The 16,254-nt window shown below is 50.8% G+C and overlaps 1 long non-coding RNA gene across 1 annotated transcript; it reads right to left on the bottom strand.

Moving 5' to 3' along the window:
* Positions 1–1,504: 1,504 nt before the first annotated feature.
* On the bottom strand, positions 1,505–6,620 carry LOC108634367. Its single transcript, XR_001917591.1, has 3 exons — positions 6,565–6,620; positions 3,912–4,017; positions 1,505–1,603 (listed from the first exon to the last, which is right to left on the bottom strand). It is a non-coding gene; the product is annotated as an uncharacterized LOC108634367 (long non-coding RNA).
* Positions 6,621–16,254: the final 9,634 nt, after the last annotated feature.

The raw sequence follows: 16,254 nt of genomic DNA, 5'->3' as shown, positions 1-16,254 counted from the left end.
GGGGAGGTACAAATTCTTCTCTCAGATTGACTGTGGTAACCACTGCACAGCTGTGAATATGATTTTAAAAACCCCAGGAAACTGTACACTTAAACTAGGTGAACTTATGGTATAAAAAGTGTATCTGAACAAAGCTGTTATTTAAAAATAACATCGAGGGAATGCCTTGGCAGTCCAGTGGTTCGGACTTAGTAGTCTCAGTGCTGAGGGCCTGGGTTCAATCCCTGTTCAGGGGACCAAGATCCTATAAGCTGTGCAGTGTGACCAAAAAAATAAAAAACAAGCTAAAAATTAATAAAAATAAAAACAACATCTAAAGTCCGTTTATTTTTATCTTTACTATTTTTTTTCTGGTCATGCTGCACAGCTTGTGGGATCTAAAGCCTGATCCAAATTTTATTTAAAAATCACATGTGAAGAGAAAAGACTGAAAATAGATACAAAAAATTCCTGACAGTGTTACTTTCTGAATGGCAAGATCTTAAGTGATTTCTGTTTGTTCTTTTACTCTTTTTTTATATTTTCTATTGATGTATACATATGCACTGGTTTTCCTAACCAGGAAAGTTATGGGTCTATTACAATTTCACGATAAACCCTATATGTTCCAGAGATTTGCTTACTGAAAATGCCATGGCACGTGGATCATCCCAGTCCTACTGCCCCTTGGAATCAGGACACCAGAAGGCAAGCGCCTCACCTCACCTGTGACTGCATTCATATCAGCTCTCAGCTTCCACAGAAGCCCACTGCTGCACTGCAAACAGCCCCATCTCCCTCAAACCTGATCCCCAAATATGAACAGGTGATCACCCACAGCTACACCTCTGAGGTTCCTACTGGTTTTCCCCCATTGCATAGTGCACATGATCAAGGTTCTGGGTCTTGTATTTTTACCACCTGGTGGTCTTTTTTATTTATTATTCTTTTTTAAAAGTCAGTTAACAAGAACTCAATGGGCCACTGATTCTGGATTGTAAGTGGTATTCTCTAATTATCGAGAACTGGTACTTCAAGATCCTTGTTTTTCCTTTTGGAATTCCATTTCTTTTTTGAATGATCAGAATGAAGATTTACGTATTAACTAATATTTTTGTACATAAAGTTTTATTGGAACACAATCCTACCCATTTATTTATATATTGTTCCTTTTAAAATTTTATTGTAGTTGATTTACAATGTTGTGTTAATTTCTGCTGTATAACAAGTGATTCAGTTATACATGAATATTCTTTTTCATATTCTTTCCCATGATGGCTTATCACAGGACGCTGAATATAGTTCCTGCGCTCTATGGTAAGACCTTGTTGTTTATCCATTTGTATACAGCAGTTTGCATCTGCTAATCCCAAACTCCCAATCCTTCCCTCTCACCCTGTCCTCCTGGCAACCCCAGTCTGTTCTCTATGTCTGTGAGTCTGTTTCTGTTTCAGAGATAGGTTCATTTGCATCACATTTTAGATTCCATAGATAAGTGATATCATATAGTATTTGTTTTTCTCTTTCTGACTTACTCACTTAGTATGATAATCTCTAGGTCCATCCATGTTGCTGTAAATGTCAGTATTTCATTGGAATCCACTGCAACAGTAAAAGGGTCTTCCTAAAGAATCAAAGGCTCAGTCAACAAAGAACAGGCAAGACAGCACAGAAAAATTAAAAATACACATCCTCACTTGCTGACTACTGCTCTCAGCATGTCTGCTTGAGATCTCGGGACCTGGAGGAAGTCAAGCAAGGGAGTCACGACGGTCCGGTCACAAGGAGCTCAGGGCACTTGAACCCTCCCCATGTGTGGGAACGTTTCCTAGCAAGGACTCAGTCTCCTCACGTTCTACACTCATTCTCTACGCTTCGTTACCTGAGAAAGCAGGATTGAACTGGGCTGGATGTCAGCAAGGGGGTTAATAAGACACTGGTCTAGAGTTCCCCCAAGGAGGTTAGGCAATCTTTAACTCAGGTCAAATTTCTCAATGAAAGGTCAGAGCTTTAAGGAGATTCTGAAGGCGAAGTTAATTGTAGCTTCAGGGCTTCAGGGAGATGGAAGCATTGTTTCTTGAAACTTTTTCTTTACTCATGGAAACCTACGGAAGTTAAAGGTTTCATATATATGCGCACTCTGCTCTTCACTTCATAACCCTTTTATTTACTGTTCCTCTACATTAAAATTTTTTATGTGGTAAAAATGCATGTATAATTTATCATCTTAACCGTTTTGACATGGATGGCTCACTAAGGACACTGACACTGTTGTGCAACCAGCTTTTGGAATGCTAGTTGTCTTGCAAAACAAACTTTGCACCTATTCAACAGCTCTCCACGTCTTTCTACCCTGCATTCCCTAGTAACCATCATTCTACTGCCTGAGTTTGACTACTTTAGATACCTCATATAAGTGGAATCATACAGTATCTGCTTTTTTGTGTCGGGCTTATTTCACACAGCATAATGCTCTCAAGGTTCATCCACATTGGAGTATCTGTCAGAATTCCCCTCCTTTCAAGGCTAGATACTATTCCACTGGATGGGTAGACCACGTTGTGTTTATCCATCCATCTGCTGATGGACACTTGAATTGCTTCCACCTTTGGGCTCTTGTCAAGAATGCTGCCATGAACATGAATGCATAGATATCTTTCTGCTTTCAGTTCTGTCAGGTATTTACCCAAAGTGGGGTTGCTGGATCATATAGGCATTCTATTTTTAATTTTTTGAGAAACTGCCATATATACTTTTTTTAGAGGAGAAAGTGGCCTTATTACTTTGCCAGAAAAACAGGGAACACAGTAGGCTGATCCCTCAAGAACTGTGCCTCTCTTCCATATTTTCTGCAGCATTTCAATGATGTCAAACTTTCTATTCTCCCTGTGGGACAGTCATGTTGATAGAAAGCAATTTATTGCCTTAGGAGCAACTGGGATATAACATTTTGAGAACTGCCATAAAAAGATGAAGTAGGCTGTGTGTCCAGTTTAGAGTTCTACACAGTTCACTGAATAAATATCTGTTATGTATCTCATACACGATAGATGCTGAACCTAACGAGATACTCTCTGCCATAAAGGAGCTGACAGCCCGGCAGAACACAGACAAGAAACTGGCAAATACAAGGACAGGCACCGCTGCTAAGGGGCACATGCAGGAGGGATACACAAACCAAACCTCTACTTCCTGCTATCTGGCCGGCTCCAGTTCTTCACTGCTTTCACTCTACGCACGACATTTTGTTAGAGGGATCATCTTCTAGTAGAGATTTCAGCAAAAGGACCCCTCCTTTTCTTGCTTAAGGCCCTTCAGAAGTTCCCCGCTGCTCCCAGGATGGAGCCCAAGGTCCCTGGCCAGTAGTCAAAAGCCCCTTTCCAGCCTCCTTTGTGAGGTGACTGCATCACTGGCAAGCACTTGCATCTCCCAGCTCAATGCCTTTGCTCCACTAGCTCTCTGAGCCTGTGTGTGGTTCTCACTCCTGCCTGCAAATCCATGTCATCTGGAGAACTTACACAGCCAAAACAAAAACAATGCCAGGGCCTCACCCCAGACAGAATGAATTTGAATCTCTGCGGGCAGGCCTGGGCACGTTGCAGCTCTCCAGGTGACTGTGATCTAAACCAGAGCCATCACCACGGCCCTGAACACACAGGCACAACTCCTCTCCCGCAGCAGGACTGACCCAGCTCGTGGGCCTCTGTCCAAAGGCAGTTCCCGACCTGCTCCTGGGCTGAATGCACACCACCTCTCCGACTTCACATTCTGCTGGAGGGAGCCTCATTAAATTGTGAAATGTTTAAAACAAAAAAACAAAGTCCTACTGTGCACAAGTTGCCCGAAAACCTTCTCTACAAATTCCAAGCAGCGACTGCAATGTTTTCAGTGTCACTGTGTGCCCAGTCCCCTGCATTCACTCCTGCACTTACCTCCTAACAGCAGAGAGCACTGCACGTGGAGTAAGTCTGTGTGCTATAGACGCTCATCTCCATCTTCACAGGTACAGGGCTACCGCCATCTTACAGAGGAGGAAACCTGTTAAGAACATCAAAGATTTGTACATTTTCTCCCCCCATGGTGCATATCACACTGAAGAGGAGAGTGAAAAGGCATCCGCTCCCATCACTTCATGGCAAATAGATGGGGAAACAATGGAAACAGTAAGAGATTTTATTTTCTTGGGCTCCAAAATCACTGCAGATGGTGACTGGAGTCATGAAATTAAAAGACGCTTGCTCCTCGAAAGAAAAGCTGACAAATCTAGATAGCTTATTAAAATCACAGACATTACTTTGCCAACAAGGTCCATCTTGTCAAAGCTATGGTTTTTCCAGCAGTCACATAGGGATGTGAGAGTTGGACCACAAAGAAAGCTGAGTGCCGAAGAACTGATGCTTTTGAACTGGGGCACTGGAGAAGAGTCTTGAGAGTCCTTTGGACTGCAAGGAGATAAAACCAGTCCATCCTAAAGGAAATCAATCCTGATTATTCATTGGAAGGACTGATGCTGAAGCTGAAGCTCCAATACGTTGGGCACCTGATGCAAAGAACTGATTCATTGATAAAGACCCTGATGCTGGGAAAGACTGAAGGCAGAAGGGGATGACAAAGGAGGAGATGGCTGAATGGCATCATTGATTCGATGGACATGAGTTTGGTCAAGTTCTGGGAGTTAGTGATGGACAAGGAAACCCGGTGTGCTATAGTCCATGGGGTTGCAAAGAGTCAGACACGACTGGGCCACTGAACTGAACTGAATCACACTACATCATTTTTTCTTGTCTGCTTTCCCTACAAGACCACAGAAGAATGATGTCTGTTTCATTCTCTGATACACATCTGGCAAACACTTGGCCAGGGTTCACTATTACTCAACAAATTCTCCCCTCTCTGCTTGTGAGCATCATCCTTTGCACCAGACGGGCTTGCTTGTACCCACTGCACCTAAGCCCCTCAGGTTCTTCCATGGGAAACATACCTTATCTCAATTTTAGTTTAGAAAATCATTTCAAAATATTCTAGTTAAAAAAAAAAAAAGAGCAGCACAGTGCCTCCTGTGGGCTAATCAGGACGCCAGGAGTCAAGTCATTTGAGGATAATGAAAGACTAGAAGGTACAGTTCCCAGAAGTTTAAGTATGTTGGGGGTGGAGGGAGAATGGAACATCATAGGATTAATATGAGCATTAAAAGGGATAGTCCTTACAAAGTCCTTGGAACTATGTCACACACTAAGCCCAACTGAGGATTATACAGCAATGAAGAGGAATAATATATATTCATTATATATACAAAGAAGAAGTTTACATGTATCTACCATACTTGACATTGTTCTAGAGCAGAGGTTCAGCAAACTTTTTCTATAAAAGGCCAGATGGTAAATACTTTAGGCTTTGTAGTCCATCCAGCTTCTGTATGGACTACTCAGTTGCACTGTTCTTGTAGCAGAAACAGCAGCCACAGACAATAAACATCGTGTTAGTGGGTGATTCAGATGGTAAAGAATCTGCCTGCAATGAGGGAGACCCGGGTTCCGTCCCTAGGTCGGGAAGATCCCCTGGAGAAGGAAACGGCAACCCACTCCAGTATTCTTGCCTAGAGAATTCCATGGACAGAAGAGCCTGGTGGGCTACAGTCCATGGGGTCCCAAAGAGTCAGACACACCAGCCACAAAAAATACATAAATGAACGGATATGGCTTTGCTACAATAAATCTCTTTTTCAAAGACAGAAAGGCTGGATTTGGTTGCAGGCAATGCTGTCCAACAGCAGTATAGCAGCAAGCCAGACAAAGAATTTAAAAATCTCTAGTGGCCACAGAAAAAATATAAACAGGTGAAATTAGTAATAAAGTGAAGTCACTCAGTCCTGTCCGACTCTTTGTGACCCCATGGACTTAGCCTACCAGGCTCCTCCCTCCATGGGATTCTGGGATTCTCCAGGGAAGTGTACTGGACTGGGTTGCCATTTCCTTCTCCAGGGGATCTTCCCAACACAGGGATCAAACCCCAGTCTCCCGCATTCCAGGCAAACGCTTTAACCTCTGAGCCACCAGGGAAGCCCCAAACCTAAACATATCAGCAATAACCTAGACGAGTTTAGACCTAAGATCTAAAGAAAAAATTTTAAATTCTATTAACTACCCAGGTACACCTCTCTGGCTATACAGGCAGCGTCTTACTCTATGGCGAGAAATTACGCTGCCAGGAGCGTCGCAGTTTCTGAAGCGCACAATACCGCGCTAGCGCCCTTCTGCTTTATGACGACCAATAGCAAATGTGCAGCGAGGGGAAGGGACGGGCACAAGGGCCCACTCTGGCCTGGGTTCGGGTTCCAGTGGGTGGGGTGGAGCGACAAGCAAAGACTTCCAAGGGTGACAGCCTGGCACCCAGCACGCAGGGAGCGACGGCCCCGAGGGATCTTCCCGCGCTCGGCTGGAGCAGAGGGGAAGGCGAAAGCACGTCGGGGTCTACCGGCCCCGGCAACACTGAGAGCCTCCCCGAGCGGGGTGGGCTTCCACTGGGAACAACTGGGTCGCCTGTCTGCAGCCAAAGACACATTGGCGAAACCTGCACATGGCCCACCGAGAAGCAGGGGAGAAACCCGGAAGTCCTCGGTGTCCTCGGTACCTGGGAGGGCTTCTGGTCTCAGGGCGGGACCACGGAAGCTCAACCAATCATCCCTCAGACTAGAGAACAAGGCGCGGGACTCAACGCATGCGTGCTAGGAAAGTGGTGTCTGCGCAGAGCGATCGGCCCGCAAGAGGCCGGCCCCACCCCCACCTCCACTCCCTGCAGCTCCCAAATTCTGGTCCTGGCCTCCAGCTGGCAATCTGCAGCCAGCCATGAACTGAAAAAAATAAAAAGAAATAAACAAACAGCCCCACTGTTGCTTTTGAGCATCGAAGTTTGTTGAACTACCCTTTCTGTTTCCCATCAAGACAGCGCTCGGCTAAATGTTGACAGCACTTGGGGAGAAAATGAATTTACTTAACGCGGTAATTAATTCAACAAGCACTTATTGCACCCCTCGCATGCATCGGTTGATATGAAAGCAGAAGGCATGCATTAAGGAGCCTTGTGCATGCTGCGTGTCCTACCTGGTCACATTCTTTCCCTGCCAGGATCCCGTAAAGACACCCTGATGGTGGGACTAGAGAAAGTGGCAGCCTTCTTTGCTGATCCTTTACTCTATGGTAACTTGGGGGACGGTTCAAGGAAGCAGGGTGACTCTATGATTTAGCCACATGGTAAACGTTACCTAGAAGGAGGGAAGACAGGTCTCTCCAGGATAAGGACAGGAAGAAGGAGGGGTAAAAAGTTTTATCTGATTAGTATTGTGGATTGAATGGTGCTCTGCCTCCCCCAGAAAGATATACTCACTTCCTAACACTGGAACCTATTGTAAGAAATGCCGCAGGAAGAAGGAGCCACCCCTATGGACCATTGATCAGGGCCTTTTATTGGGCGGTCGCTCTTGGGCAGAACTCCCAGGGGGCGGGTAAGCAAGGAAGCGAGGAGGGTCTGCGAAGCAAAGGGAGTCTGCGGGGTAAAGGGAGTCTGCGGAGTCTGCGAGGGTGGGGAAGGGTTTTATAGCCCAGGCCGGGGCTCCCATGTAAGGAATAAACTGCACGCTCAGCGGTGATTGGTGTCCAAGGGCTCCGTGTCAGCTCCTGATTGGATGGCGAGGGCTTCGTGTCGGCTCCTGATTGGTCGGCTTGGTTGCCGGCCCGTCTCTGGGGCGTGTCTGCAGCACTCTCTGCCGGGACATGTCTCGACATGCCCAGGCATGCCTCAACACGCCCGACCTTGCCCTGACCTTTCATCCTGACCTTGCCCTGACCTTTCATCCCGGCCTTTTTGATATAGGACAAGGGGCACCAACTCTCTCTGGCTACTTCCTGCTGAACGGGGGCGACGAGGGGTAGGGTACGGCCGGGATGACAGGGGGCGTCTGCCGTTGATCTTGCCACGGAGTGCTTGTTGGAAGCCCTTGGTACTGTTGTCGCAGCACCATCAGCTGGACCGTGTTGAGCCTCTGTTTGATAAAGGCCAAAAGCTTTTTTAGGATACAGGGCCCGAAAGTCAGGAGCAGCAGAAGAATGATGAGTGGTCCCATTAGGGAGGATAGCAAAGTTGTCAGCCAAGGGGAGCTCTGGAACCAGGACTCGAACCAGCCCTGCTGAGCCTCCCTCTCTCTCCTCCTGCGTTCTAATCCCTCTCTTACTTTAGCCATGGACTCACGAACCACCCCAGTATGAGCAGCGTAGAAACAGCATTCTTCTCTGAGGGCTGTACAGAGGCCCCCCTGCTGCAAAAAGACCAGGTCTAGTCCTCTGCGGTTTTGTAATACCACTTCGGAAAGGGAAGTCAGGGACTTTTCTAGGGCCGTCATGGACTTTTCTATGCGGGCGATGTCTTCGTCAATTGCGGCCCTCAGGGTGATGAAGCCCTGATGTTGTGTGGTCAGGGAAGCAATGCCCGTGCCTGTCCCAGCTGCTCCCAGGGCGAACAGCGTTGCCAGGGTAATAGCTGTAACGGGCTCCCTCTTATGTCTAGGAGCTGGGGTGTTTTGGTCCCAAAAGTTGTAGAGGACCTCTTCTGGATGGTATGTAATCTTGGGCACTACCGCTACCATGACACAAAATTCCCTGCACTGGTTGAAGACAGCCAAGTGGAGACAGGGCGTTAGCCCAGTCTGTGAGCACACCCACCATCCCCCAGTGTCAGGTATGACGTAGGCCTTATTGGCGAAGTTGGTATCATCGCCAGTCTGGGCGCACAAGGTTTGTTTATCCGTAGGGACCGTGCCTAAGCAGGTCCCCAAACCCCATACTTCTTTCATGGTAAGGCCCACCTTGCGGTCTCCCCAAGAGCACTGCGGTGGGTTGGACAGAATGGATAAGTTGTAGGTAGCATTCAAGCCCACGGCCTCGTAGTAAGGTAGATGTAGGGTGTAGCAAAGCCAGCAGGATTGGGTCGCGTTAGGATTGGAGTGGTTGAGGGCCTTGTAAGTTTCTTTGACTAAGGCCCACAGGGGTTCCTGGGTCTCTAGCGGGTCAGTCCGGGTCAGCTGAAGGGAGGGTGTGAGGGTAGGCGAGGTCACAACATTTGTGGCGTTTGTCCCCCGTGGTGAGGGGCGGGGAGGTGCAATAACCTGGTTGGGCCCCACAGCATGGGCCTGAACAGGTTCTATTGTCTGACTAACAACCAGAATTCCCCCTGGCTTTGCTTCAAACCACTCAGCGTAGAGTTGGAAGCCCCATGATAGCCCGGATACCCAAGACCTCTCCAGTTTAGCCACTTCCTGGTTGAACATTACTTTCACCTGAGCAATCCCGCGATAGGGTCAGACAAACGAGAAATTGACTAGGTCCCGGTTCCCGACCTCCCATCTCCATCTCCCATCATTGGAGGTGACACATCTCCAGGATCAACAGAAATAATGTTGCAGTCCTCCACAAGTCTCCCAATTATGTGTCTTTAGGTGTCTGGGACATGCCCAGAACCCAAAGCTTCTGGTCCGGGTCGCTGACCAAGAAGTCTTTATAAGGTCTTTGAGGTTGAAATACAGATCTGGCCACCATGTACTAGGGGGGTGAATTCCAGTGGTCAAATTGAGTACCTCGTGAGTCAGTCCGTTCCGGAGCGTCCAAGTGATCTGAAAGGACTGGTGGGGGTTTTGGTTGGTGTGTCCCCCTTCCTCCAGGACCCCCAGTACCCCCAGAACAACCCAGAGTAGAGAGCCCCGCATTGTTCCGAGGTTGGGGTGAAAAGGGGTGCGGTGGATAACCAGCCTTGGGGGTCCCGTGAGGATGGAGCTGGTAACCAGGTCAGGGTGTCCCAAGGGAATAGCACCCCAGGAGTAGGAAGCAGGTGGTCAGGTATGTGAGGGCTAGGGACAGTCGAAGAGTGGGGGACCAATCCTTCGGTTTCTCTCCGTCTCTCTCTTTTCCTTTGATTCTGTCTCTCTTTTCTCCTTCTCTGCCTTGCTTTCTCCTTTCTCTTCTGTCTCACTCTCTAATTCCTTTCTGTCTCTCGTCTCTCACTCTTTCAGTTTCAGTCTTTATCCTTCTTCCTTCCTTCCCTTTCTCCGCCACTCTATCTCTCTTTCCTACTTTCTTTTGCCTTCTCTTCTTTTTGCTCTTCAACTCTTCTCTTTCCTTTCTCTGACTTTCTTTTGCTTTCTCTCACTTCCTCTCTTCTCTTGCTCTCTTCCCCCTTGTTCTCTCCTTCCCTCATCTCCCTTCCTCTTTGTCCTACTCCTTCTGTCCTCTCTCTCGGTTGCTCTCCCTAATGTCTTCCCGGGGCCACCCCTGTCTCCGGGAGACCCGGGGGAGCTGGTCTAAGTCGGGTCAGGTGGTACCAGGGCTCGTGTACTAGGAGTTTGGCGGCTGTAGAAGTGGTGAGGATTACAGTATGGGGTCCCGTCCAACGAGGCTGTAGTGGGCGGGGACTCAGGGTTTTCAGCAGTACCTGATCTCCTGGTGCTAGAGGCCGGGTGGGCCCTGCGTCGTCTGTTGGTTGCGGCAGGACCCGATCTGCGTGTTCCCTCAGCAAGGATCGTAGGAGGGAGAAGAGGGGGAGGTACCCCATGAGTGGGGGAGCCTCTCCCTCGGGGAGGTGAGTCAGGAGATAGGGCCTGCCGTAGAGCAGTTCAAAAGGGGTCAAACCTGTTTTGGAGTGTGGTGTGGTGCGAATGCGAGTGAGCACCAGAGGAGGGAGGTCGACCCAAGACAGGCTTGCCTCAGAACTGCAGCTGTCTTGGTCAGATGTGTCTTGATGATGCCGTTCACCCGCTCTACCTTGCCTGACGATTGGGGCCGATAGGGGATGTGAAGATGCCAGCCGATACCTAGGGCCGCAGCCACCTGCTGAGAGATCTGCGAGATAAATGCAGGCCCATTGTCAGACTGGAGAGAGTTTGGCAACCCAAATCTGGGAATGAGATGGGCCGTCAAGACCTCCGCCACCGCCGCTGCCGTCTCCCGGGCTGTGGGGAAGGCCTCGACCCACCCTGAAAAGGTGTCCACCAAGACCAGCAGACAGCGGTAGGTTCGATGTCTGGGCATGTGGGTGAAGTGGGATGGTAAAAAGGCATCCCTGTGAAATGGGAGGTCTGAGGAGGTATGGAAGAAAGGAGGGTGTAGGGGTTAGGGACAAGTGGATGGGCAGGGATCACCGCCGCGTTGGTCAGGCGGAGATCCTGCACTAGCCGGTAGTCTCCTGAAGCCTTCCAAACAGGGAGGATAGGCGTGTTACAGGGGGAGGTAGTGGGGATCAGGAGACCCTGTCCCATGAGACGGTCGATGATGGGCTTTAGCCCTCTGAGGTTGCAAGTAGACAAAGGAAACTGGGACCGGGCTGGGAAACAGGTGGGGTCCCTTAGCCGGATGAGGACTGGAGGGTGGTGCCGAGCCACCACCGGGACTCAGGTGTCCCAGACCTCAGGATTAACAGAAGGGGTTGGAGGGTCAACCAGTAGCATTAGGAAAGCCCCTGACGTGGGAGCCGACCCTGGAGCTAGCTGAAGAGTGGCCTTCAGTTTAGCAAGTATATCTCTTCCCAAGAGAGGAGTAGGGCAGGAGGGAATGACCAAAAAGGAGTGGGTAAATAGACAGGAATCTAATTGACAAAATAATGGTTGGGTTTGGAGCGGACACGAGGGTTGGCCTTAATGCCCATAACCGAAACCTGGGAAGGACATAAAGTGCCTCCGAAAGAAGGAAGGACCGAATAGGTAGGAAATTGATGGACTTACCCACTACCTGGAGTGCTACCCTGGGCTCGGCTTGGGCCATTGGGGTCCCCGAGTCTGGGCGGCATCAGTCACCATTGAAGTTCAGCAGCTCCAAAGCCGAAGGAGGGCAGGAGGTCTCCCTGGGGCGCTCTGGTCCCCGGCCCCTAGAGGTCGAGGCCCGAGAGGCCTGGGGACAGTCACTAGCCCAGTGCCCTCATCGTTTGCACAACGGGCATGGCTTGGAAGGAGGTCGCGGATTGGGGCACATCCCGGCCCAGTGCCTTTCTTGGCCACACTTGAAACAGGCCCCCGGAGGGGGGTTTTGGGGCCCCGAGCCCGCCGCCAGCTGCAGGGCCACTACCAAGGCCTGGGTTTGCTGGTTTAGGAGGCTTGCCTGAAATTCGGCCTTTTGCTTGAGCCTTGCCTTTCTGCTGGCCTCAGCAGTTTCCTCGCGGGCATAGTAGACCTTAAAAGCCATTTTTACCAGGTCTCGGATAGGGGTCTGAGGGCCGTCCTCGGCCTTGGCCAACTTTTTCCGGATATCGGGGGCAGACTGGGAGATAAAACGATTGGCTAAGGTGGCCGCCCTGATGGGGGACTCAGGTGACAGCCTGGTGTATTGGACGAGGGCCTCGGTCAGCCGATTAGGGAACATGGCTGGGTTTTCGTCGGGCCCCTGGGTCACCTCATCCAGTTTGAGGAGGTTTACAACCTTATAAGAGGACGTTTCCATCCCGTCGAGGATACACTCGATCATATAGCGTACTCGCAGCTGGCCGACACCCCTTTCCTGGTAGTTCCAATCAGGGTCAGTGTCAGGAACTGCCTGAGCCCCTGGGGGGCGCTCACGGGAGGGGTTGGCATAGTGCCGCTGGTCGGCCTGAGCCTTGGCTGCCGTCCAGATAGCCTGCCTCTCCTCGGGGGTGGTGGTAGACCCCAGGATGACATATATGTCCTGCCATGTCAAGGCATAGGCACGGGTCAGACCAGTAAACTGCTTAATGTACTGAGTGGGGTTGGAGGAGAAGGAACCCAGTTTGGCTTCAATCTGTGCTAAGTCTTGGAGGGAGAAGGGGACATGGACTTGGGCTAGACCCTCAGCTCCAGCTACTTGTCAGAGAGGGAGTAGCGGGGCTGGGGGAGGGGGAAGGGAGGCTCCCGGAGGGTTGCTGTGGGAGCGAGTGTGGGAGCTAACCGGGGAAGGGGAGGGAGTGACGTGGGGAAGAGGAGGATACAAGATAGGGCTAAGGGCTGGAGGATCCGGGACCGGTGGTGGAGTCTTGGGGGCTGGAGCGGCCGGAGTGGAGGGGGAGGTAGCAGAAACCGGAGTGGAAGGGGTAAGGGCCGTGGGAGAGGTATGGGGGGAGGGGCCACCAGATCTTCCGGGGGAACAGAGAAAGCAGAGGACTCAGAGACGGGAGGAGCTGGTTTGGCCCGGGAGGGTGGAATCGGGGGAGCCATGGTAAGCAGGATTTGGCGGGGAGTGCACGTGGTGCACAGGGTGGGGCGAGAGCGCAACGCCCAAAAGGCCTGAACACAGGGGGCCTCAGGCCATTTCCCCGTTCTCCGGCAGTAGTTATCTAAATCACGGAGGACGTCAAAGTCAAATGTCCCTGTGGTTGGCCACCGTGAACCAATATGGCAGACGTATCCCTTTAGTCTTAGGGTCCGCAGGTTAGCCAACAGGCACTCTAAGGGGGTGGAATATTGGGGATCGGGTTTGGAGGCCGTCGATCCCATGGCGATCACCAAACGTGGAGACAAACCCCCGCTGCCCGAACGTCTTCAGGTGCCAAGGGAAGCCGGAGATCCGTACAGCCATTCGGAACGTCTTCCTCCCGTGCTGGGGACTGGAAAGGCTGAAGCCGGGGGTCCGTACAGCCGTTCGGGATGTCTCCCTCCCGAGCTGGGAACCGAGGAGGCCGAAGCCGGAGGCCGAAGCTGGAGGTCTACACAGCCTTTCGGGACGTCTCCCTCACGAGCTGGTGACCGGGAGGGCCCAGTAAGTGCGCACCCGTTACTGGGTCCTAGGAAGTGGTCGCCAGGGAGGGCGGGCGCCAAAGCCGAAGGGACTTACCCCGTATCCTGCCATCCAGGGGGTTGGTCAGCTGCCTGGGTCCGGGGGGGCTACCGCGGCAGTGGAGCTCGAGGGGGCCTCAACGGCGAGTGCCGGAAGCCCACACCTCGAGCCCCACGTTGGGCGCCAGATGTAAGAAACGCCGCAGGAAGAAGGAGCCACCCCTATGGACCATTGATCAGGGCCTTTTATTGGGCGGTCGCTCTCGGGCAGAACTCCCGGGGGCGGGTAAGCAAGGAAGTGAGGGGGGGTCTGCGAAGCAAAGGGAGTCTGCAGGGTAAAGGGAGTCTGCGGAGTCTGCGAGGGTGGGGAAGGGTTTTATAGCCCAGGCCGGGGCTCCCATATAAGGAAGAAAACGCAGGCTCAGCGGTGATTGGTGTCCAAGGGCTCCGTGTCAGCTCCTGATTGGATGGCGAGGGCTTCGTGTCGGCTCCTGATTGGTCGGCTTGGTTGCCGGCCCGTCTCTGGGGCGGGTCTGCAGCACTCTGCCGGGACCTTGCCCTGACCTTTCATCCTGACCTTGCCCTGACCTTTCATCCTGACCTTGCCCTGAACTTTCACCTATGAATGTCACCTTATTTTTTTAAAAAAGAAGGGGGGGGCTCTTTATAGATATAATTAAGTAATACATCCTGACGTAAGATCATCTCGGATAACCTGGGTGGATCTAACCCCAGTGATGAGTATCTTTAGAAAAGACAAAAGAGAAGACACAGAGACAGAGGAGAAGCCATTGAAGATCAAGGTGGGCATCAGGGTGGTGCACCCAGAAGCCAAGAGACTCCTAGTGCCACAAGAAGCAAGGAAGGATTCTCCCCAGAGGTTTTTGGAGGAGCATGGTCCTGCAAACACTTTGAGGTTGAACTTGTAGCTCCAGAACTGAGACAATAGATTTCCATTGTTTGAAGCCACCCAGTTTTTTATGGCAGCCACAGGAAACTAATTAATGATTGTGTTACCTGGTATCAGAGCACTCTGGATGCTGATATTCAAAGGCTGCGTCTTTTGTGTGCTCACTTTGGGGATATTTTTTGGAGACCCCCCCCCTTGCTGGGGGGCCCCTACGCACCCATTTTCTGGTTCAGATGGTACAGTGGTTGACCACCAGCTTCTGCACTTAGTGGCATGTTGCACCCAGCCTTCTGTTGAGTCAGGCCACCTGCAGACAGGCCTCTTAGGTGAGGTCCTTCCAAAATAACCCAGCTACTTGCTTGCTATGCACTTAGCCCTTGGGAAAGTCCTAGCAGCTCTGCTCCCCTCCCCACCCCGCTGCAAGCCCTGGAAACAGAGGCTGCTCCCTCTGCCATCAGAGGTAGACTTGCCAGAAAGGCTGGAGGAAGTTTCTAGAATTCTAACAACCATCTTCCAATTTTGCCTTCTCTTGTGCGTCAGTTGAAAAGGGGTGACATACCATGGCTGACAGATGTAGTGTTGGGCTCCCCACCTAGCCCCATGTAGACTGTCTCTCTAGAAGAGTGCCCGGCAGGCGCTTAAACACTGAGCTCAGATCTAGGTGGAATCAAAGTCAGGAAATTCCCATTTAATATCCTCTTGCCCCAGGGGTGACCCGGAGGTCATTTCCATACCTCTTGTTCTCCTCTCCCACACCTTCTGTCCATTCAGCCCTTCCTCTGGAAGGGAAGTTCTTCTACCACAGATCTGTGGCAACAGAGTAGGAGAGAATGAAGGATCCACAAGCCGGGCTCCCATTACTTGGTGGTACATATCATTCAAGAGGCAGCGAAACAACACGGATACTACTTGGTCACTGTTGGCGGGGGAGGGCTTCACAATCCATGTAATTAGCAAAATAGAGAAAAAGTACAAAAAGAGACGGGATGAAAGGATACCAACTCAAATACCGCCGCCTGTCTATTCAGCTGACTCCCGCGTTGCTGTTAACAAGTTCGAGCTGAAGCCCACCCCCTGGGACATCACTCTGTCAGTGACTTGTTACCATGAGGAACGCATCTACCTGTGATGTGGACTATTCTATGAGAGCCCCCACTGCATTTGGTTCTCAGGGTTTTCTTTCAAAAGGGTGTCGTTTTGTAAGAGCATTTCATCAGAGGAGCAGCATGCGTCTGACTCTTTGTGACTATAGCCCACCAGGCTCCTCTGTCAATGGGGATTCTCCAGGCAGGAATGCTGGAGTGGGTTGCCATGCCCTCCTTCAGGGGATCTTCCCAACCCAGGGATCGAACCCAGGTCTCCTGCATTGCAGGCGGATTCCTTACCATCTGAGCCACCAGGGAAGCCCAAGAAGTAAGCAGTGAACTAAAATCCATTGACGTATGCTGCTTCCTTGGTCTTTCGTGCTTGTACCCCACAGCCTGAAGGCTTACTGTCCCAGATTCACCACTGTACGCGGCATCCTCAGACCCCCTTTCCCCACATAACCAGGGCGTGCTGCCAGAAGCGACCATTCATCAGGAACGACAATATGAAGGAGAACCAT

The sequence above is a fragment of the Capra hircus genome, assembly GCF_001704415.2.
Source record: "Capra hircus breed San Clemente chromosome X unlocalized genomic scaffold, ASM170441v1, whole genome shotgun sequence".
Lineage (NCBI taxonomy): Eukaryota > Metazoa > Chordata > Mammalia > Artiodactyla > Bovidae > Capra > Capra hircus.
This window is presented reverse-complemented; position numbering and strand designations above follow the sequence as displayed.